This window comes from Lissotriton helveticus, chromosome 7, assembly GCF_964261635.1.
Source record: "Lissotriton helveticus chromosome 7, aLisHel1.1, whole genome shotgun sequence".
In the NCBI taxonomy this organism is placed as follows: domain Eukaryota; kingdom Metazoa; phylum Chordata; class Amphibia; order Caudata; family Salamandridae; genus Lissotriton; species Lissotriton helveticus.
The window spans coordinates 475,272,135-475,299,213 of NC_136068.1; the positions used below are offsets into that span (position 1 = coordinate 475,272,135).

Consider the following 27,079-nt stretch of genomic DNA (forward strand, 5'->3'; position numbering starts at 1 on the left):
GATTAGCATTAAGGTGTTCCACAGAGCCCTCTAAATTCTCAGTCCTTTCATTCAGTCAGTCCACTTTCTTTTCCAGAGCGTCGCATGATGCTCTAATCTCAGCCTGATTCGCTGCGGAGAAAGCAAACCCCTGTTTTATGTAATTTTTTATTGAGAGAAAGAGGGCCGCTATTGAATTATCTTCCGCGCCTTTTCCTCCTCCCTGTTCACAAACAGCCAGAGTAGCAACCTCGGAAATGATTTTAATAGGTATGTTGGGCGCTGGTAAGACCTCGGGGATAGTTATCATACTAGTTGGAATTGAAGATAATGCCACACCATGCGTCGTGGAGAGGGCAGCAAGATTAGGTATAGTAGCTGTGGTAGCAGAGGTGGAAATAGAAGATGCGATAAGTAGCCCCAAAGTTGGACTAGCAGGATTAGCCATCCTGAAAGAGGTGGGGGAGAACCACTATGGTTTTTTCATAGGGCAGGAATACAGCCCTGTTCAGTGGATGCCTCTTGGCTTGTGACATTTAATATCTGGGGTTGCACTCTAAAAAAAGAGCAGAGATAGGGGGTAACCCGAACAACAATAGCCCTATAAGAGGCATTAACAGAGCCCTTGCTTCTCGCTCCTTTAACACTCCTCCCTTTCACTGGGAAATTCTGGAGGCAGTATCGCACCCCTCTTGGGACTCTTCCCACTGCTGACCCCCTTTCGAACCAAGTTCTGGTGTACTGATGGCACTTCCTAGGACCCCAACGAGTCCTTCCATCCCACAATCAGAACTGTCCAGCAGCCTCTTATGTGTGCGTTTTTCACACTTTTCTTTCTTTTTCCCCCCTCCTCTATGTGTAGTTGGCTTCGCTGTGGTACCTCCAGACCTCAGGGCTTTAACAGGGGAATTGACACAAGGACTCTCTAACAGAGAAATACGGTCACTCTCACCGGCCTCAGCCTCGACGCTCTGTTTAGTTCCCCAGCCGCCTCCTTCATCCTGGCTATCCGCCTTGCCTGTGGAAAAATCATAAATCTTACCAGGTTTGGCTTTTGTGGATACAGGCTCACCGTGCTGGAGGTAGGCTCCAATTCCTCCTGTGCTAACGCTGCCTGAGCTCCCCCGGAGGAAACCGCGAGCCGCCGCTCAGTGACCGCGTCGCAGCTCCAGGGCGGCTCTATTCCAGCACAGCAAGAGCAGGGGGCTCGGAGGACATGGACACATACAGCAGACCATGCCACACCTTACCGTTGACGAGGGAAGGTTTTAATGTTTTCTAGGCTCTCCTCCAACAATGCACGATCAGCCCAGAATCATGCGGTCCTTCGGTGGCGGAAGGTAGGGGAATGCAGAACTTGGACGCGCGCCGGCGCTTAGCTAGCAGGCGCCATGTTTCCCCAACTACTTTCGAGACTCCGTCAAAGCTTACTCTTGTCCACTTGGTAGTTTGAGCCATCTACAATTTGTAACTTTTACTAGTTCACCATTGTTCTGACTAATTTAATTTTGCATTCCTTATCATATTTTGTGTGTACTAGTAGTTTAGTTTGGTGACAGTCTAATTTGTTTTTTAAACGTGCATATAATAACATTAACTCAGTTTTTATTTCAATTTGGTTAGTTCCCCGTCATGAATAGTCCTTATGCTACAGTCATAGTTAGTCTAGGGGGGAATACGGCCTCGCTTCTGATGCCTTCACTGTTAGTGTGCTAGCATTCTCCAACTACCACCACCATGGCACCTTGCAAAACCAAGCAGCCTTCGATTCATTTAATCAGGTAAGACAACTATGGTTGATTGTTGAACTGCAATCTATAAACAATGGAAATCCCCCCCCCCTCTGAGTCCATAGGTGATAATATATTTGCAAACTGTAGATACTAGGAGGAGAGAGTAGTAGGACAGGGAAGGGTACCGCATAACTCTTTTGTTGTTACACTATCTGCAAATTTTAAAAACTGGCGGCTGTAAAGGCAGCAGCGAAAGCAAAACAGTAACACCCCCAAAAAAATTCCAATCATAATGTCAAACTATAAAAATTGTATTCCACTAATAACTGGCCCACCACTCTCCCTGTCCACAACTAGTGTCCGAAGTAGTGTCCAAATAAAGTCAAAAAACAAAATTGTCCTTGAAGAAAATCCCAAAAATGCCCCAACTTCAACATTCCCACCCTCTACCCACAACAGGTCCCATCCACCAAAAAAAGGATTACAAAATGGGCAGAAGAAGGCACTAACAGAGGTCTGAGAGCTTCTTCATTGTGTTCATGTGCCTCTCCATCCGTTCCTCTTTCCTGGCTTCCATGCGTGCCAGCCTCTGCATAATTGGTGCTGAAATGCACTGAATTAGTGGGGAGTAGCAGTGGTAGAATGGTGGCTGCCATTGGACCGCGGCAATGGTGTACTGGAGGCACTGGGGTCTGGCTGGGGCCCAGGGCATCTGCAGCTGCTGCTGCCGCTTCTTCCTTCAGGACCACCAGCACTCTGGTATTTAACCCTGATGACCTCCACCTTCCTCTTTCGGTTCTGGGCTGCTATTTCCTGCCTGTTAAGAGTCGAATCAGCAGGAGTAGCTAGATCAAGAGAGAAAAAAGACAAAATGTAAACACATTTCTTAGCAAAACTCATAAAATTATATAGTGGCACAGTAGCAGTACATTTGCTGGTATCCTTGGGGCATTCGATTTTGATGTGATAAGATTTTCATGCATTTTACACTATGGAGCACACAAGTATTCTTCTCTCTCTTGTTGTGCTAAATTAATGTAGGCATGGTAGCTCAGCTGGTGCCCTGGACATACTTGGGTTACTTTGCTACTTGCTTCTGTCTGAGTGGGGGGCTGTACTAGACAATTTATCTTATTCCTATTATGTCCGCACTCTGTTAAAAGCCTTTAAATTTCACCCTGACTACAAGGCAGATGAATAGATACAATGAAATATATAGATTGTGTGAGGTACTATATAAAAACAGTCCTGCAGACAGACATCCTACTGTCTACTCCTAAGTAGACTGTGGGAAAAGCAATGCACTACAGTACAGGATAAGGATTAAAGGACACATTTATTTGGCACATTCGTCACAGACTATCCCATTCGCAAAATTCAAAAACATTTACTCTTAGTTCCACTTTACTCCCTCGCCTCACCCTCCGTCACCACACTTTGACATTACTTTTTTCCAACAAAATAGATTTGCTTGGCAGTAAGGAAAAGAATGACTTGCTCTACTGCGGGTAAGTTAGAGGGATTAGGTCAGGTAGGTAGACATTTCAATGATATTCATCATCAAGTGCCTAAGCTTTTGTTAGTAGTGAGTCACTTTGTACGGCAATTATCGAAAGGGAAAAATGTGAACAGACGTAATCCGTTATGGAAGCCATCATAAAGTATATCACTTGGCCAGAGGAATGTGGAGCATGCAAAGAATGTTTTTTTCACATTTTACAGGCAGCTGAGACAGAAGGAATTTAGGACAGGAGTTATGTTCCAGGAAGTGACTGAGTGGGCACTGGGAGTGAAGGAAAACACAACTATTTTTCACACTGTCGTGAAATTTGCGAATGGGTCTACACATTAACTGAGAGAGACGCACATTGCACAGTCAACAATGCAATGCTGCCGATGTAACCATGCAGCTGATAGGTCACCATGGGTGTCGATGGCAAAATGCCATGGGTAAGGAGGGAGGAGATTGATGATGGGTGGGTAGGTAGGAATTTATATTATGTCACACTTGAAAACTACTATGAGCCAAGGGAGTAGTCTGAAACACCACCGCAACTCTTTGAATCAAAGCCTTGATGAAACCATTCCAAGCAAGTAAAGGTCAGAAGAATGCCACTACAGAGAAGACCCTAGTCCCTTATTTCTTTTTTATTCAAAGGATCTTCTATTCATCATTGCATTGTTCTTCTTGTATTATTATTCTTCACCCTTGGCTTTGCTACTCGTGTTTAAGTTTTACATTCTCTCATTGCAGTCTTCTCCATTAAAAACCATCCATCCATCCATATATCCATCCATCCAAACATAGCACTTAGTCTCAACGAGCCTTTCACCAACATACATTTACCCACCCATGCATCTTTTCATCCATCAAACCCACACAAGGATTCCTTTCTCCCACCCAGGCAGGCATCCTGTGAACCATACACTTTCACCCACCCAGGCAGGCATCCTTTCACCATATACCCTTTCATCCATCCTTCACCTACCCATGAATCCTATTAGCCACCTATATGCATCCTTTCACTCACACATCCTTCTCTTCCAATCATATTACATTTCACCCATGCTTTCTCCTTCCATCCTTCCATCCTTCTTTCTCTTTTCTATTAACCCATCATAGTAACAGGTGCAATTCAGCAAGCTTTATTCCGTATGTACAACAACCAGAAAAGTAATAACAAGTATTTAAATAAATGTAATTTCTAACAAACAAATTTCAACCACACATAAACAATCCAGTTATATACATGTAAAATCAGTTAATTGTGACAATGCCTTTTTTCACATAAACTGACTTTTGAATATACGACGCAACATAAAAACAAATCCCTGGATCATTTCATATAGCAAGTAGTTTCATAGCAGTATGGGTTGTTCTCACTTCATATTTTTTAAACAATGGCTTTAAATAAAAACATCTAAGAAACTAATAGAAGTCACAAAAGAGCAAAACATGCATGGTGCTCTGTTTGGATTGATCATCACAAGGGCACAAAGATATAGGCCGCGTTTTCATGACAGGGTACGCAACTAAATGATGTGCTATTCCTAATCTCAATCTTGTTCATACAAAACGAAGTGAGGGCTTAGAAACAATAGGCAAATGTCTTGAAAACAGCTTGCTTCTGTATTCAATTGTTTTATTAAATATATATGTAGTTTGCTTCCCTACTATTCTCATGCGGATCTAGTTTTTATGGGCTAATAAACTATCCTTTATTTCCTGTTGCGATAAGGATATCACGTGTTTAGGAGTTTCATTGATCTTAATTTTAAATAATTCATTATATAGGTCAATGATATATTTTAACCAAGGAGTACGTGAACTGTTATCCAAAATCCTTAATGATTGTTTGAGTACATTTTGTCTCATCCTTTTCCCAAATAGATCTCCAAAGCATTAATGGTCACATGGCAATTAAGTCTGATAGATAATGTATTCCTACTTCTTGATGCATTATCTCTGTGGATGCAGAAGAAGGTAAAACTCCGTAAAAAAGGTAGGCATAGAAGGTGTTTTAGGAAAGAGTTTTCTTCTTGTTGTAAAGTCTGACTACAGTTATGTCCCCACACCCCTGCGCCGTACAAAGCAATGGAAGCACATCTGGCCTTATATATCTAACATGTCCTTTATACGACGGTCTCCCAATTTAGTTGAAAATCGAAAGACCCCATGTGCACTCTTTAGCATCTTTGAACGGAGGTTAATTAGTTCATGTGACAAGTTCCCCCTTGTCTGAATAAGTTATTCCCAAGTTTCAGCAATTATTAACGGTTTCCACTCTAGTACTAGCAATAAAAAAGGTTTTATATTTTTTAGGTTTAGGACCACATATTATTGTAAAAGGTTTTAATTTGTCGATCAACAGCTTCCTGCTAACAATAAAAGTTCTAAGCCTGTCCATTAATCGGTGTAGTCCAACCTGAGTTCTGGACAGAAGCACAGTGGTGTCTGCATAAAGCAGAACCGGTATAGGAATTCCTGCAATTTGGGGTACATCCACCTACACCGACTGAAGAGCTTTGTCAACCTCATTTATAAATAATGCAAAAAGCAGTGGTGCTAAAACACAGCTTTGGAGAATAACTCTTTTAACCCCAAAATTTGGGGTGCACTCACCACGCTGCCCATAACAAACTTTGCATGACAATCTCTCATATAACCTAGAGAGGAAAAAGATAATGGGTTCAGGAGCTCCAATGTTAAGCAAAGTTGCCACAGGATGGCATGATCAACAAGATCAAAAGCACTCCTGAGGTCGGCAAAACATAAATATAAACTCCCCTGCTTTGCACACGTATATTTATCTATTAAAAGCTCTAAATTCATACTTTGCTCTATTGTTCCTAGCCCTTTTCTAAAACCATATTGCACTGGTGATAAAATCTCATTCTCAGTGACCCACTCTTCCAATCTTGCCAATATCACTTTGCTCATCACTTTTACTGATGAGTCTAAGAGTGAAATGTTACGGTAATTTTTATCTTCCAAATTATTCCCCTTTTTAAAAATAGGTATAATTACAGATTTGCCCCATGTAGGTGCTGTGCCCTCTGTCACTGCAAAGTAAAACACTCTGGTAAGAACAGGTCCCCATAGTTCTATAGCTGTTTTATAAACGTCCACTGGGACCCCATCTGGGCCCGGTGCTTTCTCTCCCCTACTTCCATTCAATCCTGCCTTGACCTCATCAATTGTAATATTTAGGGGTATACAGGCCACTTGTACTGTGTGAAACTTTGGGGTCTAGTTACTGCATGATCTGGTGGGTTAAAAATATTAGTGAAATGTGTCACCCATGCTTCACAGTAAACATGGGATAGTAATTCTGGGAACAAGTCACTTTTTAAAAAGGGCAAATTGACAGTTTCCGAAAACACCTTATTATTTGATGTGTATGCTGCCAATGATAATGTATCCTTCCCTAACTCCTGTAACGCTCTTTTCCTTATTTTAAGGGCTGATTTGTAATTAAATCTTAAGTATTTAATTAATTTGGTGTTCCTAGTTTCATTATTAAGAGCCTGTTTCAGTTGTTTAGAGGCTTGAGTACAAGTATGATCGAACCATCCTGTGTGTATAGATTTTTCCCTAGGTAGAACAGTCAATATCTCTTCAATAATGCTATTAATTTTGCTGAAGTTAGTTAACATCTTAGTAGGGTTAGCATCCCCATTAACGCAGTAGGAAATCTCTGTTCCTCATTTTACAACAATGTTATGTAATACTTTTATCCGGTCGACCCACACCCATTTGATTTGTGTTCCATTCGGTCTAGTGGGGGCAATGAAAACAATAATATCTTCTTCTAGTACAGTTTTGTTGCCCCATGTCAATGTTGACATATTGATACAATTATGGTCGCTAAGTGCTAACTGTCCCGTCCTTGGAGTAGAACGCATGTAAATAATACTTGTAGAAATTAGCACATGATCAATGACAGAGGTTGCATTCCTGCCTATAAAAGTTGGTATTAAACCACCATTAGTGTCACAGGCACATTGTAACAAATCAAGGTCATATTTCGCCATCATGGTCTTTAATGGTCCCCCATAATTATTGTGTGGAAAATGTAAACAGTCGTCACCTTCATCACTCTTGTACCCACAGACTTTGGTCATAGACAATGGGCATATTTGCATATTAAAGTCCCCAACCCATATAATTACAAAATTAGTATTGATCGGACATATCAGATTCTCAAGCACTTTCTCTAGCTCAAATGCAACATAAATGCAGGTTGAATCGAACAGATTATTATAAAAATTGACCATGATCACATCCCTGCCATCTTTACAGTGCAACCACAGAATCTGTGAGTGTTCTCCAATTGTGATCTTTTGACAACTGGGAGTTTATTCAACATTAGAATCAAAGCCCTACTCTCGCTCTACCTGCAGGGGAAGGTACTGCCAGTAAACCATGTGAGGTGAACCTTTCTATGTAAACATGATCTGTACACCAGGTTTCTTCCATACAGATTATATCATGATCATTAATAAAATCTATCCATCCTAGTGAGTCCTTTTAGCGCAATAGACCAGCTATGTTTCACGTAACAACTGTATAGCCATTATTAATATTTTCCCTGATTTATTGCTAAAATATTCACATTTTCTTTCTTCATCCCTACTAGTATATAGAGTCTCAGCCTCTTCATGTAAACTCTTAACATTCGAAAGAGCTTTGGGCATATTTACCAATAAATTATTGGCCATCGTCACACCAGCTCCATATTCAGTTAACCAGTCTCCAGTAGAGTCATACTCCACATTGGATAAAAGGGCATTGCTATGTCGATCATTTTCTTGCAAAGTACTCAGGGCTTGATATCTGTTTGACACTGGTAATGTATATTGGGAATGAATTGGCAAAACAGGGTTTATACTAGAATGGCCTCGTTCAACTTCCCTATTGGGTACAAACCTTAAATGTCTGTAAAAGAAGCCAAGGGGTTGTAATGACACATTTTGTTCAAAGTGCAATGGTGGGACTGCTTTATTTAGGGTGTTTCTTGCCCTGCTTGGGTTTCCAAAATTAATGATTATGGAATCTCCTTTGAGACTTTTAGCCTGGGGTTTCTTGTTAGGATTATCTGGCTTGCTCCTGCCACTGGATATCCACAGTTCTTATCTAGCCAGTGAACCACTTCGTTTTTTAGGGTATCGTGTGGTTCCCTTTGTTCCAGCTGCAACAGGGGCACATTCACCATGACTGACACACATACGGGCAGCATTCCGGTGGTAAGTTTATGGATCCTCCAACTCTTACCTTAAAAGCCCCATCTTCTCTTAGCTTTATATATTTTGTAGCCGATCGATTCAACTCGGGCCTATACCCTCTGGTTTGGCATAGTTGGTTATTCAGTGTCTGATTACTTGGTTGAAAGTGATTTACTGACTCAGTCAGTCAGTCAAAGTACTTTATTCGGTTTGTTTTAAAACCATAAAAGCATACTATATTTTTGTACAAAAATTATAAAACCATTATTTACAAGTTAAAAATAGTAGCAATTTACATGAAATATAAGACACTGTGCAATATAACCAAGTTCGTGTTGTGCGAATCTCATCAAACCATATTACTGAACAATGGCGTTACTGTCATTTATTTGATTCAGTTAAGTGCATTTGGGCCAGTTAATCTTAGCCTTAATTTTCTCATCATTCCTACGGCCGCGGTGAGGAAACTCGCAACATTAAAAATTTCCCACACATTTGATAGTAGCTGGAGATATAGAAGTGCAGGCTTCGCCTGAGAAAAGCCTTTATTGGCTAGGATTGGGAGCAATGTTCCGTATAATTATTTTACTCTGTGTGCGGCAGAGTAAGGTCTCTGTGCGCTGCAGCCAAGGCTATGTGCGCCAAGAACCTGACTGCGCGTGTAGACCAGGGCTTTGAGTGGGATGACAATACTGGGGGGATCTTTCAAAGCGCTTATTTTTATACAGATATGTATGTGGTCAGGAGAAATACCATTGCTCACAGAAGAGTCGTAGCGCTTTCGTGGGCCTGGGCGATATTTCCGCATATTTTTACGTCTATTTCTCGATCATTGCAGCCGTGGTAGTCTGTTAATGTAGCTATGTGAAGATTGGTCTGTTTGGAGTCCTGTCCGATTGTACCACTGATTCACAATGAGGTGCAAGATGCGTCATATCCTGTCAGGAACTTTGTATAACATGGGTCGAAGGATTCTGCATCTCTGGGACTTTCGCTTTTATCAGCCAAGTATTAGCTAAAAGGCTCCAGCATGCTAAGCACTGTTGGCTAAAAACGAGTTTAAATAATCTTAATATGGGACCATTTCGAAGAATTTTTTATGGAAGCTGGCAAACGCAACCCAGCTACCAGGTGACTTGACCGCGAGGAGGTCCTGCCAGTGCTTTTACAAAACCTATGTATGCTGGGATGTGTAGGCGCAAACTAACCATGGAAACTTTAAACTACAGGTCTCAGAATACAAACTGCTGCTGGATGTTAACCCTTGTCTGGTTTGAGGTGGCAAATAACTGGGGCTACCTGCCACTAGTGTGCTGCAATCCATATCAATCCATTGTAAATTGAGACTTCAACTCCCAGAATGCACTGGAATATTCTGTCAGAAACTGTATTCCACTGCATATACATAAAAGAATCTGGTGGGTACCAAAGCCCCATTGATGTATGCAAAATAGTGTCTGCTAATTGCAAATGGTCTAAAGGTAGACAGCCCACTGACAGATTGCAGGTGGGAAAATCTCATTTTAGAAACCACAGATATTTAGTACAAGGGGCCACAAAATAGATAGATAAATAGATTCCATATCCCAAGTGATACTGTCAGCCCGCCCAGGGGCTGACCAACCTAATCCTTGTCGCTTGGTTTCCTCTTATAAACTGAACCTTAAAGCGGCAGGTTCTGAGTAGCTTCACTTCATTAAGAAGGGGAGGGTACCAGCACTTCTCCCCAGGGGTGAAATACTATTTATAGGAGAGCACCCTCACTTAGCAGCAGACAGGCACCCTGGGACAGTGAATACATGCCCTTTTATATTTCTGATTATAAGCATCTCTCTTAAAGTGCTAATTTGCCAAAAAGTACTGTTTACAAAGCCGGACTGGCCTGAAGGCGTCACAAGGTGACACTGGGGTATGACACAAGAGGGGAATTCCGCGTTAAATACAGCAATAAATTCAATGGGGGACTTTAAAGTGGCCAGGTACTAGACCATGCAGAGGAGAACACAAGTGAGAAACAGGGGGAGGCAACTACCCTCTGGGATCCAACAGCTTCTGAATCGTAAACCGACACATCAAGCTTGCATGCAGGAAACGACCGACAAAACATAACAGCCAGCGTCAGTTCAAAACTTCATCAAAGACACTGGAACAGCTAGAAACCTCAAATAAGGATAACAGAACTATGGACGAAGTAGTAGCAGCCTGCCCTAGCAAAAATTGCAAAGTGAACTTTACTGGAGATTCCAAGAACCCCCTGCTTGGACTGTGCAGATTCAAAGAACCCCCCTGCTTAGCTGTGTAGTAAAGTTCACTTTTCAGTACTCGCTTTTCACAATCGGCCTTGAAACCTCATCTCGCCACCACCAGTCTGAAAGCACGACGATTGTGGGCCATTGTGAAAATATTCCTGTTAATTGCAGCGCATGACGGGCGCTGAGATTAACAGGAATATTTTCACAATGGCCCACAATCAGCACCCAGCAGTGCTGTATTTAGAAAAGAAATGAAGCAAGTCTGAAAGCACGACGTGTGCTTTACATGTCGTGCTTTCAGACTTGCTTCAATTCTTTTCTAAATACAGCGCTGCTGGGTGCTGATTGCGGGCCATTGTGAAAATATTCCTGTTAATCACAGCGCATGACGGGCGCTGTGATTAACAGGAACACTTTCCCAAAGGCCTTAGGCAACCGGTAAATTGCCGATTTTCGCCGCTCGCATTTTAAAAGCGGGCGGCGGTAAGAACTTGTGCGTGCTTCATTGGGGACACTGCGCGCTCGGTGCCTTAAAGGTGCGCGGAAGCGCAGGCGCGCACGTTAGGGGGAACACTGATTGGGAGGATGAAAAGCTTCCTGATGACGGTAAAGTGCTTGCAGAAAAGAATAAAATGCATTGTATCCTGAGTGGAAGAGTTATGACACGGACAAACCCCCAGATCTTCCACCCTCTTCCATCCCGGAGACTCTGTAAGCAGGAAATGGACTTGGTTCAACCTAAATCTGATCAGTAAAAATCGGTGATTGAGGATTATGACAATAACCAGATATGGTTAAATGGTCAAAACTGTTTTTCTCAATTGATGGGCTCTTACCGTCGGCTTAACCAGCTCCCTATCTTCTCTGGCTATAGCAGCCATTGAGAGATATGAATCCTTGACCCATTTAATATCCCCCTTCGACAGCTTCTCGGGTGAATTATATAACTCAGGACGGCCCAATGACACTGTATTATTATAGACATATCTGAGCCATGGGATAGGATTCCCGTGGTCAAGAGCTAAATAATCTTTAAAGATTTCCTGGTTTAGCCCCAGTTCTGGGTTCAGCCAGGTCGAGATCCATTTTAAAAGAGGTGTCATAGTAATTTGATCCTCCACAAAACTAGCACCACACTCCTGATGGACAATATAACCAGCTGTGGATTGTGGAACACATAAAATTTTCCTGAGAAACTTATCCTACACCGCCTGGATTACTTTCACATTCCTGATTCCACAAATATCAGCACCGTACATTGCGAGGGAGACGCATTTTGCACCGTATATTTTCAAGAGGGCTTGCATGGGTCTTGCCCCCAAATTACGTGCAAAGCCCAAAACAGCAGAAGTCGATCTCGCTAAAACGTTGCTTTTTGCTAAAATTTGAGGAGCCCAAGAGCTTGATCGTCAAATTTGATTCCTAAATACGAGAAGGTGGAAACCTTAGACAACACGTTTCCTTCACAATGAAAAGTTTTATCCCTTGTGGTCTTTGGACCAATTCCCATTATGTGTGATTTGGAGAAGTTGACACTAAGGTCCAATGATTTCATAAAGGCCGCAAAGGAGTTTAAAAGTGATTGTAGGCCCACTGCAGTTTGTGCTAAAAGAGCGGCATCATCTGCGTAGAGTAGTGCCGGGATCAGGCGTTGCCCAACACGCGGGATGTCTTTACACGAATCACATAATGCAAAGTCCAAACTATTAATGTAAAGGGTAAACAATAAAGGGGCCAGAATGCACCCCTGCCTGACACCATTTGTAATACGTATTCCTCCAGTGCAATTGCCCTGTTGATCATAGCGCACGGTGGCAGATAGATCCCTATGTAGGTCTGCAAGGAAATATACAATATTGCTATCAGCTCCTTATACAATATTGCTGTCAGCTCCTTTACTGGCTCATTACTTCCGTTTATACTCCCTATGGGTACTGTGTCACCGGGTCCCCAGCCTATATTTCTGCCAGTTGCCATATTAAGGGCCATATGTATCAAGCCAAATTGCATTTGCAAACGCCGAAATTCTGCGAATTTCGGCGTTTGCGAATGCAATTTGGCCTAATGGTATGTATTAAGCAAATCTGTGTGCAAAATAAGGAATCGCAAAATTTGAGATTCTTTATTTTGCGATTGCATTTAAAGAATCGGAAATTTTGCGATTCCTTAAATGCAATGTAAGAAGCATTAAAAAAATGCAAATTGGCCTTAAGGAATCGCAAATTACCACCAACTTCATGTTGGTGGTAATTTGCGAATTCCTTTAAAAAAGCTCTTTTTTGCATTTTTCAAAGTGCACTGTGCAGCACATACATGCCCTTAGGGCATGTATGTGCACCACATGTGCACCCATGCAAATTTCGGGGGTGCAACAAGGTGTCCTTTGGACACCCCTGCACTCTTAAAATTATTCTCAATTTACGATTCTAAAATTGCGAATTGCAAATTGAGAATAACTTCCCATTTATTCCTATGGGCCTCCTTGCCCATAAAAATGAATGGGAAAGTATGCATTAATTGCGATTCGCAATTTGCTAATCGCAATTAAGGAATTTTAAGAAATCGCAAAAAAAACGCGATTTTCTACATACATACCAATTTGAGAATCTCAAATAGCGATTTCTTAAAAATCGCTATTTGAGATTCGCAAATGGGTACCTTCATACATATGGCCCTTATTGCCTTATCAGTGGCAGCTATTACCAGGGGTAGCTGTTCAATGGGTCCCCCCTTTGCTACGTTCTTCTTTTCCCCCAGACTGTCACTTATGGTCCTTAGGAGACCACTAATCTAGGCTACTTCATCGGTCAGTTTATCTAATCTGTCCTTAGCAGACCACTAATCTAGGCTACTTCATCGGTCAGTTTATCTAATCTGTTATACAGTGGTTTTAACAATTATTCAATCTTTATTGCTACAAGAGTGCCACAATAGCGGCACGTGGAGGGTCAGCTATCAATTTATGCAATTTACGCTTAACCATTTCCATCTCGTAGCAGAAACAATATCTTATCGTAAACAATCTTAGAAGACAGGACAGACAAATACTAAATATATATATATAAAACTGGGAGCATAAAGTGTCTAAAGCAGGTTACAGGATTCACTGCAAAATGCACAGTGGGAAAAGTGCAAAGTGCAAGATACCAAGAGGTAGAGATTAGATACACAGTGCAAAGTGCAAAGTGCAAGGTGCAATGAGCTAGGTTCGTCGGCAAAAATACAATATATCAAATGCACAATTAAAATATAGGTTAAAATTAGGTTAAAAGACACTAATTATCACTCAACATCAATAGGGACATTTAAAATGTGTAAAATACGATTATTAAAATCAGATACTATGAGGCTGAACCGCAAAGACTTTAAAAATATTAAAATTGGGGAAACTTTGTTAGACCATGTATAGGAAACCAGTTCCGCTAACTTGCTGCTGACATCTGCGGGAGAAAGCTCACCAGTATTTTAATGGGTAGGCGTAGAATAATTAGTCAATCGTAAAATCTCACTGCCTCTTCTGCTGTGTTAGGTATTCAATTTGTTTAGAGTTCTCCCCTAACTGGGAACCCGGAATGTCCTTTTAAAATGTTGCATAAATCCCCAAACAACAGTGTTCAACAAGTGGGCAGATATCCAGGTATTCAGTCCTTAACCCCTGAACCAAGGGGGGTGGCCATGCCCTACCTCGTTCAGCCGCGGACAGATGCAGACGGGCCCACCCTTGGCCCAGGCTTTGCCCGGGCGCATCCCGGGCACCCCTGCACGCGTCCCGCACTGCAGGAGTCTTGCCGGCCTTTTGTGCACCTCCAGGCGCAGGAGCAACTCATTCGCAGCCTTCCACCACTAGGAATGCCAGGAATGGTGGTCCCCCAGGCACGCAGACCAAAGTTCCGCTTTCCCGCACTGCGGGAGTCTTGCTGGCCTTTTGTGCACCTCCAGGCACAGGAGCACGTCGTTGGCGACATTCTGCCGCTAGGGATGACGGGAATGGTAGTCCCCTGGACCCGCACACCAAAGTTCTGCTAGTAACAGATCTTTATGAAACTTTGTCTGCTGAGTTGCAGATAGAAGAGGCCATTACTCAACTCCCACTGTATATGCTAAAGAGGGGTGTGTTCAACTGTTCACAAGTCAACAGTACACACTTGTGGTGAGTATATAAGTAGTTGTCAATAAGCAAGCAATATGACTTACCATCGTCCGCCACTGCCGCCGGGTTACCCTCTGAAGAAATTGACCCGATTAGGGTCACGGTTACTCGCCACCACCTCTCAGCCTTCCATACAAATGAAGAGTAGGTCAGACAGTAGAGAATACAAAACAAGTATATTTATTCAGGTACACTCGATTGGAGTCCAGTCTGACCAGTCTCCTGGGATTGCTCCACAAGGACTGACTTCAGTAAACATGGCGATATATTATGTACAATTCAGAACCAATGAAGACACACCCTGACTAGACATTTCCAGTGAAAGGCAGCTAGACAAAGAAGGTACAGACAAAACAGGTACAGAAGGATGAGTTTCAATCCTGAGGCTTTCTTAATGCCAAGGTCATTCTGCCTGTGCCTGCTGCTTTAAAGGTGGGAGCAGGCCTCTATCTAGTGGGAAAGGTATGTGCTAATAAGAACAGTGTATTCATAGTACAACAAGGTCCAACCTTGGAAAAAGAAAACTACCACAGCTGCTTTCAGCAGAGGCAGAGAGGAAAATTAGTTTCGATCATGGCTCAAAATGGTGGCTAAACATAAAATGGTGCTGTGAATGCTAACTTAAGACGTACAATACAGAAACAGTACAGCTAAAACATTTTTATTCCAGCACCCCTACCACTGCCGCATCTGCTGACTGGCTGGCGCTGTCACTGCTGGCCCTGACACTGGTGGTCCGTGCAGCAAGAAAAACATTACACATTTTTTTACCTGCCAGATACACCTCCCCCTATTAATCTTTTTTATAGCTAAATACAACCACACACATAACTACAATTTGGTTACAGTATCTTCTTTTAAAAATATCAGTTTAGGCATTTTGTTGGTGGCAATTTTTGAAAAGCCTCAAGACAAACTGTAATGGCGTGGCAGACCATTGATGAATCTGAGTTTTAGAAAAGAAATAAAAGAGTGGGCAACTGGAAATATGGTTTTGGTTGCCAAATTAAATGGAGCCATCCTCCTCATACTTCCTTCCAGCCATGGTCCACAGTCACCAGTTTACCACCTTCTTCTAATAATACTAGGCCTAGCTAAGACACAACTTTGGGAGTTTTAGCTTTACCCTGCTGCTAGAAACCTGTATTGAATTAGAAATTGCTTTTTAAAATTGCTTTTAAAATTGATTAGCACTCGTTTTTACATTTGAATTGCACTTGTGTAAAAATGTAATCTGACCTTTTCCTTGCCGATAGCGCCTTCCCAGTTCTCAGCACTTCCGCTCTGCTAACGCGGTCTAGTGCTCAGGTGGAGAACAGCTGCTGCAATGCAGAGCTGATTGGTTGGCGGGCGGAAGGGAATATCTGAATAGCCACGGCATGTAGTGCCGTGCCACTGGCGCTCTAAGGCAAGCCCGTCTGCGCCCATCCGCTCCGACCAGGGTCCAGAACCCCTATTCAATCTCGGATTTACTCAGCGACGTAACTACAGACCCTAGCCACACAGGTGGAAATGTAGTAGATAAACTGAGAGCCGAAAAAATTCTTAGAAACAATGGAGTGGGCAGACTTATGACCCTGCCTCCAGCACCCTATAAAAACACTGTACCCGGCAATCCACCAGGACTGAAGGTGGCAGTTCTTAACACGCGCTCTTTACAGAAGCACCGCCTTGAAATCTTCTCACTACTCCAAGACGGAGACATAGACATCTTGGCGCTTACAGAAACCTGGCAAGGCGACACCTCAGTCCCAGACATCATTGCAGCCCTCCCGGGGGACTTAGACACCCTCTGGCATAACAGACAAGAAAAGACGAGAGGAGGGGGAGTGGCCATTTTCTTTAAATATAAAGATAATGGATAATGGTTGCTAAATAGTGGCAGAGAGCATTGAAAATGCAGACTTACTAGGGGTCAAAATCTAATTTAAATCCTCCTGCCTCCTACTCCTGGTTGCGTACCGTTCCCCGGATGACCTCTAGTTTCAATGATTTTTTTCTCGGAGATTATTACTGACCACTGCTCACGGTACCAATGACTCCTAGTGGTTGGCAACTTCAACAAACACTGGTATAAAGTACAGAGAGAGACGCTTGTCAGCCAATTAGAGACAGCAATAAGTTTGATAGGGCTCCATCTATTGGTTGTCGGGCCCACCCACACTAAAGGTCACATCTCGACCTCACAACCATGGGCCAGTCTAATAGATATTAGCCCCTGTGCCTGGTCTGACTACTCGCTAATTAGCTCCTGGGTCCTGATGGAGAAAGGTACGAAGCTTGAACAAAATTGAGGCAGATAACCTAGTGGATACCCTACTCAGGCTCCCCCTCAAAATTTAAGAACGGGAATCTCAACCAGGAGAGTGAAGCCTTCACAGACACTCTGCGCTGGGCCATAGATCAAGTGGCACCAGAGCGGAGGGACAAAGTCAGAGATAAGGGCAAGGGGGCCCCCTGGTTTAATGAGACTTTGAGGGAAAGGAAGCAAAGTCTCCGCCAAGCCGAGAGGCAGTGGCGTAAAGCATATGACCCAGCTAAGCTGACAACCTACAAAACCTTGCTTACCTTGTATAAAAAATCCCATCACGATCAGGAAAGGCGAGTATTACGAGGCAAGAATTACAGTTGCGGTAAACAAACAGAAAGAGACTTTCAGAATATTGTAAGAACTGAGCCAAAACTAGCTGAAATCTGCAGCCGCGCTCGTAGACCGCAACGTATTTCAGACCTTCTTTCTCCATAAGGTCAGTGACATCCTCTCTGAGATTGATAACACCCCTATCAATCAGGGCTCCCTGGTCCAGCACCCGGTCCCTCCCCTCCCCTGCAAGCAACTTACCATCTTCCCTAAGTTAGATTCTGCCTCAATGACACTACTGATAATTGTACCAAATCGGGCTCTCCTGCATACCCCTGCTCCCTGAGGATCTTCCGAATGACCCTTCCCGGGCTAGAAAGGCAGATCTTCACTTTACTGAACAACTCCTTGGAGACTGGCTACTTGCCCTCCAACCTGAAGGAGGCCAGTCACCCCCTGTAAACCATAAGCTGCTAATCTCAAAAATTCTTGGACCATCTCTCAGCTCCCCTTCCTGGCGAAAGTTGTGGAACAACATGTCCTTAAGACACTGTCGTCCTTCTTGGAGGAGCACCAGCTACTCCAAGCTCAACAGGCGGGTTTTAGAACCCATCACAGTACTGAGCTAGTGATGCTGTCTGTTCTTGCTGAGCTCAGAATCATGGTTGACAATAAAAAAACGAGCACCCTGATTTCATTAGATCTATCAGTGGCATTTGATACAGCCAGCCATTTACAACTGCTGGCCTGAATCACTGTCTTGGGCATCTGCGGGTTGGCACACCGGTGGCTGGAATCCTTCCTGTCAGGACGGTCCCAGAGGATCCAGTTGGGTAAGCAGGTATCGGACAGGGGCACCCTCACCTGCGGCGTCCCCCAGGGTCCCGCACTGTCCCCGCTCCTCTTCAACATGTACCTACAGCCTCTGGTGGCGGCTCTAGCCCTCATGGACTGCCGAGTTTTCAACTACTCGGACGATACTCAACTCATCCTCTGGGTTGACAACACAGCCCATGCCCATGATCTAGCGCAAAACATCCTCAGATTCACAGTGAATTGGATGACAGCCAATTCACTGAAAATTATCCCTGACAAAACAGGAGTCCATGTCATCCCCATGAAAAACTATCCCTGGGGTGATCTTTTCTGGCCCAAAGAGCTGGGTGCCACCCCCACACCAGTACCCGTCATAAAAAGCCTGGGCATAAAGATCGACTCCGAGCTTTCTATGGCCAACCAAGTCACCACAATGGTTGGAACTTGTATAGGTCTCATGAGACAGTTGCGGAAACTTGTCCCCCTCCTTTCAACCGCCTCACTACAGATGATTGTGTCAGCCACTATTGTCTCTAGACTAGACTACGGTAATGCCTTATACATCGGCCTCCCCCAGAAACGTATCAATAAATTGCAGGTGGTATTGTATGACACAGCCTGACTGATTTTTAGGCTCCCTAGAAGGACTCAAGCTGTGCAAGCTGCACTGGCTCCCCATTAAGCAGAGAGCAAAATTTAAGGGTCTCTGCCTTGCCCATAAAGCAATTTATGGCCAAGCCCCAGTCTTTATTAAAGAACGCCTTGAGAACTACATTCAGGGTCATATACTGCGGTCATCCAAAGCCTGCCGCTTGGCCCTCTGTTCTACCCCCACAACTATGGAATCAACTGCCTGATCACCTTTGCAAGGAACCTGCACTCCTCCCCTTCAGGAAACAGCTCAAAATGGTCCTGTTTATGGAGGCTTTGGACACAGTCTAATCCCCCTTCCTTGCGCTGTTATGTAACTGTTAGTGGTCTTTGGCCACTCTCTCTAAAGCGCTAAGAGACCTGATGGTGATTATGCGCTATATACATGCTTGTCATTAAAAAAGTTCATAGCATCTGAGGGCTTCTTCACCTCCAGTTCCGTTCTCCTAGCACTCGCTCCGTCCTCCTCGTTCTCAGCACGCTCTCCTCTCTTCTCTCCACTCTCTGTGGTGTCGGAACACGCCGGTCCTTCTTCATCCGGGTATTTGGCCAATCCGCCGAACATCACATCATAGGGGGGCGTGTTCCCGTCCCCTCCGTCGGCCCAGTTAAAGGAGCCGTCCTGATTTCTTCTCGGTTTCTGGTTCCACCATTCTTCGGACTCGGTTTCCCAAGTATCCTGAGACGGTGGAAGAGATGGGATGGAATGCACATCAGTTGTCCACCAGTCTTCACCTGTGCCCTCATCTAGTCCCGTCCCACGGCTACAGAGTGGTAGCAAATGAGGCATAGAATTAAGAGATGTATGCCAGGTTGATCATGAAAACTGAGATTTTAATTTTTAGTAAGCTGTGGATTGTCACAATATTACTGTCTCCATAGTACTGATTATCAAAGCTTAGAAAATCCATTTTTTTTATTGCTGTGCATACGTTCGAAAATATTCAAGTTCTAATGGACTAAGAGTGGACTTTTCCATCTGCAGAATATACTGAATGACCAGAGGTGGCAGTGCTGCAGAAGAGAATTTGTCTGCGTTGCTGAGACCCCAAAAAAACAAGAAGCAATTCCTCAGCACTCTGCCTTCCTTCATCAATTTACATGGTAAGTCAAACTCACTTTGAATACCTAAAACTCTTGGGGGCATACCTTGTTGGACCAGCTTCCAGGGATCAGCGCAGCCCCATCGCTCCCTTCCGCCGCCGCAATCCGAGACCAGCGGCTGCAGTGCGAGGGGGGCGGTCGGCCCAAAACCACATTGCCCAGACGCCCTAGCGGCGGAGCACGCCGCCACACACAATTTCTGCACCAGGAGGCGCCTCAAAAGGACTCTAGCACCGGTGGAGCGGGGGAACCTAAAACTCTTGGGGGCATACCTTGTTGGACCAGCTTCCAGGGACCAGCGCAGCCCCATCGCTCCCTTCCGCCGCCGCAATCCGAGACCAGCAGCCGCAGTGCGAGGGGGGCGGTCGACCCAAAACCACATTGCCCAGACGCCCTAGCGACGGAGCATGCCACCACACGCAATTCCTGCGCCAGGAGGCGCCTCAAAAGGACTCTAGCTCCGGTGGAGCGGGGGAACCTAAAACTCTTGGGGGCATACCTTGTTGGACCAGCTTCCAGGGACCAGCGCAGCCCCATCGCTCCCTTCCGCCGCCGCAATCCGAGACCAGCGGCCGCAGTGCGAGGAGGGCGGTCGGCCCAAAACCACATTGCCCAGACGCCCTAGCGGCGGAGCACGCCGCCACATGCAATTCCTGCGCCAGGAGGCGCCTCAAAAGGACTCTAGTACTGGTGGAGCGGGGGAACCTAAAACTCTTGGGGGCATACCTTGTTGGACCAGCTTCCAGGGACCAGCGCAGCCCCATCGCTCCCTTCCGCCGCCACAATCCGAGACCAGCGACCGCAGTGCGAGGGGGGCGGTCAGCCCAAAACCACATTGCCCAGACGCCCTAGCGGCGGAGCACGCCGCCACACGCAATTCCTGCGCCAGGAGCCGCCTCAAAAGGACTCCAACACCCGCTTTGCGGGATCGCGCGCAGGTCGGCGCTGGGGAGAAGCCCGGGACAAGGGCGGGACCGTCTGTGGCCGTCCGAGGCCAGCAGAGGCCGGGCTGGGCCACACCATTTACGCCCTTGGATAGGATTACATGGACGGTATAGGAACCTAGAGCTGTGATACCAATATACTGACCCGTCTTTGTTATTGTTCTGGCTCATTTCACTCTCTCGTGAGTGTCTAGTGTTATCCATCTATATTTAGCTACCTATGGTCAATTGAGATCTATGTATGGCAAAGTTGAATCTTAAAGTTTGTTCTGGGGTTTGGGGTGTAGGGACTCTGGATGCCTATCTTAGAAGGGCTGAACACAAGGTGGCCAAAGAGATAGCAAATGTTCATAGAAGATTTTCATTGGACGCTCTAGTCCACCCACCTCCCGAATTGGCTAACTTAGAGCTACTAAGCCCCACAACTACCCCACTTAATTCGACCAATGACTGTGCTATTTCCATCATATCCACTGATCCCATACAGGATGGAATTTTGCCTCCTAACCTACCACCTGGTGTTACATGTGCTGGTTCTAGTTCGTTCCCCTCCCCCTTAGCAGCCCGTACTAGGCACCCGCGGGCACTTGTGTCTGCCAATAATTATATCCTAGGGGGCAAAAGAAAAGCTACTGGTATTCCCAAGGGTAGTAGACATCAAGCTAAACAGACTAGGAGCAAAAAATCTGCACCTGGGCTGGAGCACCATCTGGGTAATCCGGGCAATGCTGTAAACCCGGATCCTGAGGCTAGTATAACTTCAAGCAATGTAAGAGGGATAGAGCCAAATACATCTAACCCAGGGGGGATTAAGCATGATCTCATGGATTACATTGAGTGTAGGCTTAAGGCACTTATTTCCCCCGTTTTAACTAAACTTGAGGAAATAGGTAATAGACTCTCCACTATCGAAACCAAATTACAGCAGCAGGTAGTACCGTTACCTACCCCCAAGCCACCGGAAGTACCATGTTTGAACATTATTACACCTAACCTAACTGATCAGACAACCACCACTCTAACCACTGCCACCCAGGCTAGAGTTATTAATGCCCTGCCTACAGCCCAAAACCCAATGAGTTCTAAACGAGTAGCCAAGTCGGGCCCTGTTGGCCCAGTGGGTAGTCTATATCCCCCGGATCAGGCCCCCCTCTCAAATTTTTCATTACATCTTCCTCCAGAGTCATGTCCATACACCGTCATCTTGGCAAATGTTCCCAAACTAGAAGTTGGGAAAACTGAACATTGGTCCGCCCTGAAAAATAAGGTGCTCCATTTCCTAAGTAATAAAACTGTTCTAGGTGAGCGTCTGTTTGACAACTTTAAAATGGTGAGATGGGTACCCTGGGTTGGGGGTAAAACTAACAAAACGTTGACTGGTGACTGTGTTGTGGTTATTTTTGGCTCTCCCAAACTAGTGAATCATATACTAAGGCAAACTGGTTCAGTCCTAATTAATCACGATCATGTCAATGTTCTTCCATTGGGGTATTTCTACCCCCCCTCCTAATATTAGCACCCTCCCAATTGTTGAATGCCCTCTCTCAAACGTACCCACTGGCCACATTTCCCTAAGTAATAGGTACAACCTATTATGTTCCCTTGACCAAAACTATTGACTGATTGGTTTGCAGTCACCAGCCAAGGCAACTTCTCCCATTGCCACTCATGAGCTCAGTTCACCAGTTCCCCTAGCGGCACAACCCTCAAGTTTGTGGATAGAGGGGGGATCCATAACTAATTCTGCCATTAGTGTGTTGTCCTGGAATGTGGCGGGCCTTCCATCCAAATTGAATAATCCTGAGTGGTGCCTATTTATTGAACAGCATGACGTATGCATGTTTCTAGAGACCTGGGCAAGATCCAAGCCTGCGAGTTTGGGCTTTGCCATATTTGATAAACCAGCTACCCACTTGGGAAAGGGGCGACCGTCAGGTGGCTTGTCCACTTGGGTTGGCACGCACCTAGGGTGCGAGGCTAAAGAATTAGATACCGAATCCATGGGCATTTTGTGTGTGGTCCTTACCTTGCCCGACGAACTACCTGTTGCCCTGATTAATGTCTATTCTCGACCTGTTGCAAGAGGTGCGACCTCTCTAACCCTGGACGCCCTCTCTGCCTTTCTAGAAACAATTCCCCCTAACACAGATGATCACTGGTGCCGATCTCATTACCCAATTTGAACCCCTTAAGGGTTTGGCACCTGTCACTATATATGAAGAAGATCATCATTGGTCAATCCCAGAAACTAGCCTTCCGCCTGTTATTGCCTGGACCCCATTAGTACTGCAAACAAATGCCCTTTGTTTAAAATTTTCACTCCGGGCTTGCAACGGCCGGTTTCCGGCAGGCACTGCCTCCAACGTTACATTTAATAGATTAGGACCCACATCTATTATTGATTATATCCTTGTTGATACTGGCAGTTGGGATAGAGTTCTTGGATTCATTATTAGTCCCCGCAGTGATAGCGATCATAATGCCCTGCACATAAATTTATGCCTATCAACGGGCAAAAAACAGGATTTAACGGATGGGAATTCAGTCCCTGCCCTAGTTCAAGTAAACAGAGGGAACAGGGTACGCTGGGGGGGACTTCACAATTTCCCAAGAAAAGCTGGCCAGCCTCTACCAGACTGCACTCCCTTTTCTTGCTAAAGCAGACCTACTAGTTAACGAACCATGCTCTCTGGAATTTGGGCTGACTATCTCTGAAAACCATAAAGAACTAATGGATACTTTGGCTCCCTTTTTTGTTAACCATAGTAAACCAAGGGACAAGCCCAAACCTAGTCATCAATGGTTCAATGGCAACTGCAGAGCTGCTAAGCAAAATCTACTAAATGCAGTTAAGAGTAATACAAGGACAGATTTGTTGGAAGCACGGGCCGCTTATACTAGGGAATTGAAACAGGCCAAAACATCCTGGGAAAACCAGAGGTGGGAAGATATTAGGGCAGCCCTGTTAGTACGGGATCTTAGAGCCTTTTGGAATTTGGTCAATGAGGGGTCTAGGAACCATAAACTGCCATTGAGCCAAATATTAGCGAGGATGTTTGGGTGGCTCATTTCCAACCCCTTTATGCTCCCCCAGCTAATGGCCCTCATAACACAAGAGAGGGAGGTCAAGAAGAACCAAGAGGGGTCTCTGGGCCACAAATTCAACTTAGTGAAGTTGAGTTTGCACTGGAGAAAATAGCACCTAATAAAGCACCAGGGTTAGACCGAATACCAGGAGATCTTTTTCACAGCGAAGTCTCAGTTTGGGGTCCGTATTTTACTTTGTTTTTTTAATGCTTTATTGGAGGGCATCCCCATGCCCTCCACATGGGCAGGGGCTGAAATTATACCCATTTTTTCAAAAGGGTCCCCACTCCTGCCATTGAATTATCGGCATATAAGCCTTTTGGATGTAACCCAAAAATCTTCGCTCGTGTTCTCCTTGAGCGCTTACACGGATGGATGGAGGATCACAGCATTTTAACCCCACTCCAAGCTGGGTTTAGAGCACGGACATCTACGGTCAACCAGATTTTCAGATTGCAAATGATTCACTGGAAGATCGTGAGTATAGAGAGTGGCACTCTATACTTAATATTTGTAGATCTGAAATCTGCGTTCGACCTGGTCCCCAGAGAGAGGCTGTGGTTGATCCTTTTGGAGATGGGGGTCCCGGTTTACCTTTGCAATTTGTTTGCTCGCCTGCACGAGGGCAATTATGCCCAAATCAGGTACGGCAAACATGGCAATCTTACATTCCCAATCCCAGTTATGCGAGGAGTCCGCCAGGGATGCGTCCTGGCCCCAACACTCTTCGCCCTATTTGTTAATGGGCTCATTGACCATCTTAATAAAGGTCTTAATATTGATGCCCCCAAACTGGCAGGGCGTAGTGTCCCAGCCCTGATGTTTGCAGACGACACGTTGTTGTTGGCCAAGTCCCCTATGGGTATCCAGAGGACGCTCGACAACTTCGTTGTCTTCTGCAAACATCGGGGCCTGGAGATAAACCTACAGAAGACCAAATATATGGTCTTTAATGGCGGTAAAAGCACACGCAGTAATCCGACCCTGGGGGGCCTGACACTCGAAAGAGTGGTGGTGTTTGACTATCTTGGCATTACCCTGACGGAGAGCATGGACTGGGGAGCGCAGATTAACAAGTGTAACTTGAAGCTCACCCAGGTGTCGAGAGGTATCCATAAATTCTTTAAGGGGGCATCACACAAGCAGGTCTTTGCACCCTTGGAGGCCTATAGGGCACAGGCAAGAAGTGCTGCATTATATGGTGCAGAGATTTGGGGCCATTGTGCACTTGCATCCCTTGAACGCACTGAGAATGCATTCATTAGACAGCTTCTTAGCCTCCCCAAAAGCACTCCTCTGATCCCGCTGAGAATGGACTTAGGAATTAGACCAATTACCGAGGATGCTGCACTTAGACCACTGACCTTCTGGAGACGCTTGTGGAGCACTCCCGAGCTAGCCCCGTATAGTGAGGAATTAACTGAGATATTGGGGCTGAAAGGGGTGGGTAAGATACCTTGGTTGAGGCACCTTAAGGCGCTATGTATGGAACTGGGACGTGTTGATTTGTGGGATGAGCCCCAAACTGTGTCACAATCACTAAGTAGGAATACACTGGTGACTGCCTATAGGGAATACCGGCTGTCCAAGACGATGCGTAGTTCTACATCGGGACGGCTGACAAGTGAATTCCTTTTAATCAAAAATATCTATCAGGCAGAGCCCATCCTGGATAGCATCCAACCGGTGTTGGCACGAAAATTGTTTCTCCAGTTCAGGTATGGGTGCCTCCCCCTACGATCGTATGTTAAAAAATGGGGGGGGACAGGTTATGATTGAATGTCCTGCATGTGGTTTAGTGGACAAAACTGAGGTGCATGTTCTTTTCCAGTGTGACTCCTATAGGTCGCCAAGAAGACGCTGGCTTGTACAAATTTGTAAGAACATGGGCACAAGACACTTTAGCGAGGCTTATAGAATATTGAAAACTGAGTTCCACCTCCCAATAGTCTACTCTGTTTCCCGTATTTTATTCTCAATGTGGTGTATGAGGAGGAAGTTTTTGGAGCCGTCCGTGTAGTGGCTGAATATAGTACACGGTCTGGCCAGGTTTACTAATACTTTTAAAATGACCTACGGTAACTCAGTTTTAATTGTGACTTTTTTTTAAAAGAAAAGAGAGTATTTTCTCTTGTTTTAAAAACCTTTTTACTACCCATTGTGGCTTTTATTATTGTTCCTAATTTTCTTCCCTGTGTATAAGTTTTGACCATACGCACTTACACTTTATTTTAACTGTTTGCTATGGCGACTGGATGCAAAATTGTACCAATGTTGTTAATTCCTGTGTTAATGATATATGTTGTATTAACCCTTGTGATGCTTTTATGGTGAATGCACCGAAATAAAGCTTTTCAAACGCAAACGCTATATACAAATCAATTAATATTAACATAATATGTCCAACATGACAATGGCCACTTCTCTCGTTTTACTGATTGAGCATGAACAAGTAAAAAAAAACCTTCTCATCTCAACAAACATGTAGAAAACCTTACTTGGGCATGCAATCCTTATGGCAGAGTAGTAGTCGGTGACCAATAGGTTCTCTGAGTCTTACAGTACCACCACTAGACAGTCAACAAAATATATAAGGGGAGAGGGAAAGCTGACTGCCAAAGCAGAAGAAATGAAGCTACGGACAGACTAGTACAGAGACAGTCTGAAGTAAAGTAAAGAAACTTGAAATATAGAAGACAAGTAAACAGGATAATGCAGGGCTGACAATATTTTTTAAACTGACAGATCGAAGAGGACTTGATAAATAATTAGGAAACTGTTAGAATTAATGGAGAAGATTTACAAGAAGTGATGCATTGCGGCAATGCAGCGATGGGTCAAAAACCAATGCGCAGCAGTGAGACAACGCAAATATCCACAGTTGTGCCCTATTTACATCTTGGCAGACCGTGGCACAATGCTGCATTCTGCGTCAGAAAAACTGGCGTAGGTGCACAAAAGTGCCGCAATTCAACCTGGCACAACTGCCGAAAAAGTGATGTAAGGCAAACTTGCGTCACGTAACGCCAGTACCATCATCCTGTAATAGTCTCCAC

The 27,079-nt window shown here is 44.7% G+C and overlaps 1 long non-coding RNA gene across 1 annotated transcript; it reads right to left on the minus strand.

Moving 5' to 3' along the window:
• Window positions 1-1,739: 1,739 nt before the first annotated feature.
• LOC144768634 (uncharacterized) lies at window positions 1,740-15,577 on the minus strand. Its single transcript, XR_013598589.1, has 2 exons — window positions 15,520-15,577; window positions 1,740-2,557 (listed from the first exon to the last, which is right to left on the minus strand). It is a non-coding gene; the product is annotated as an uncharacterized LOC144768634 (long non-coding RNA).
• Between the last annotated feature and the right edge of the window lie 11,502 nt (window positions 15,578-27,079).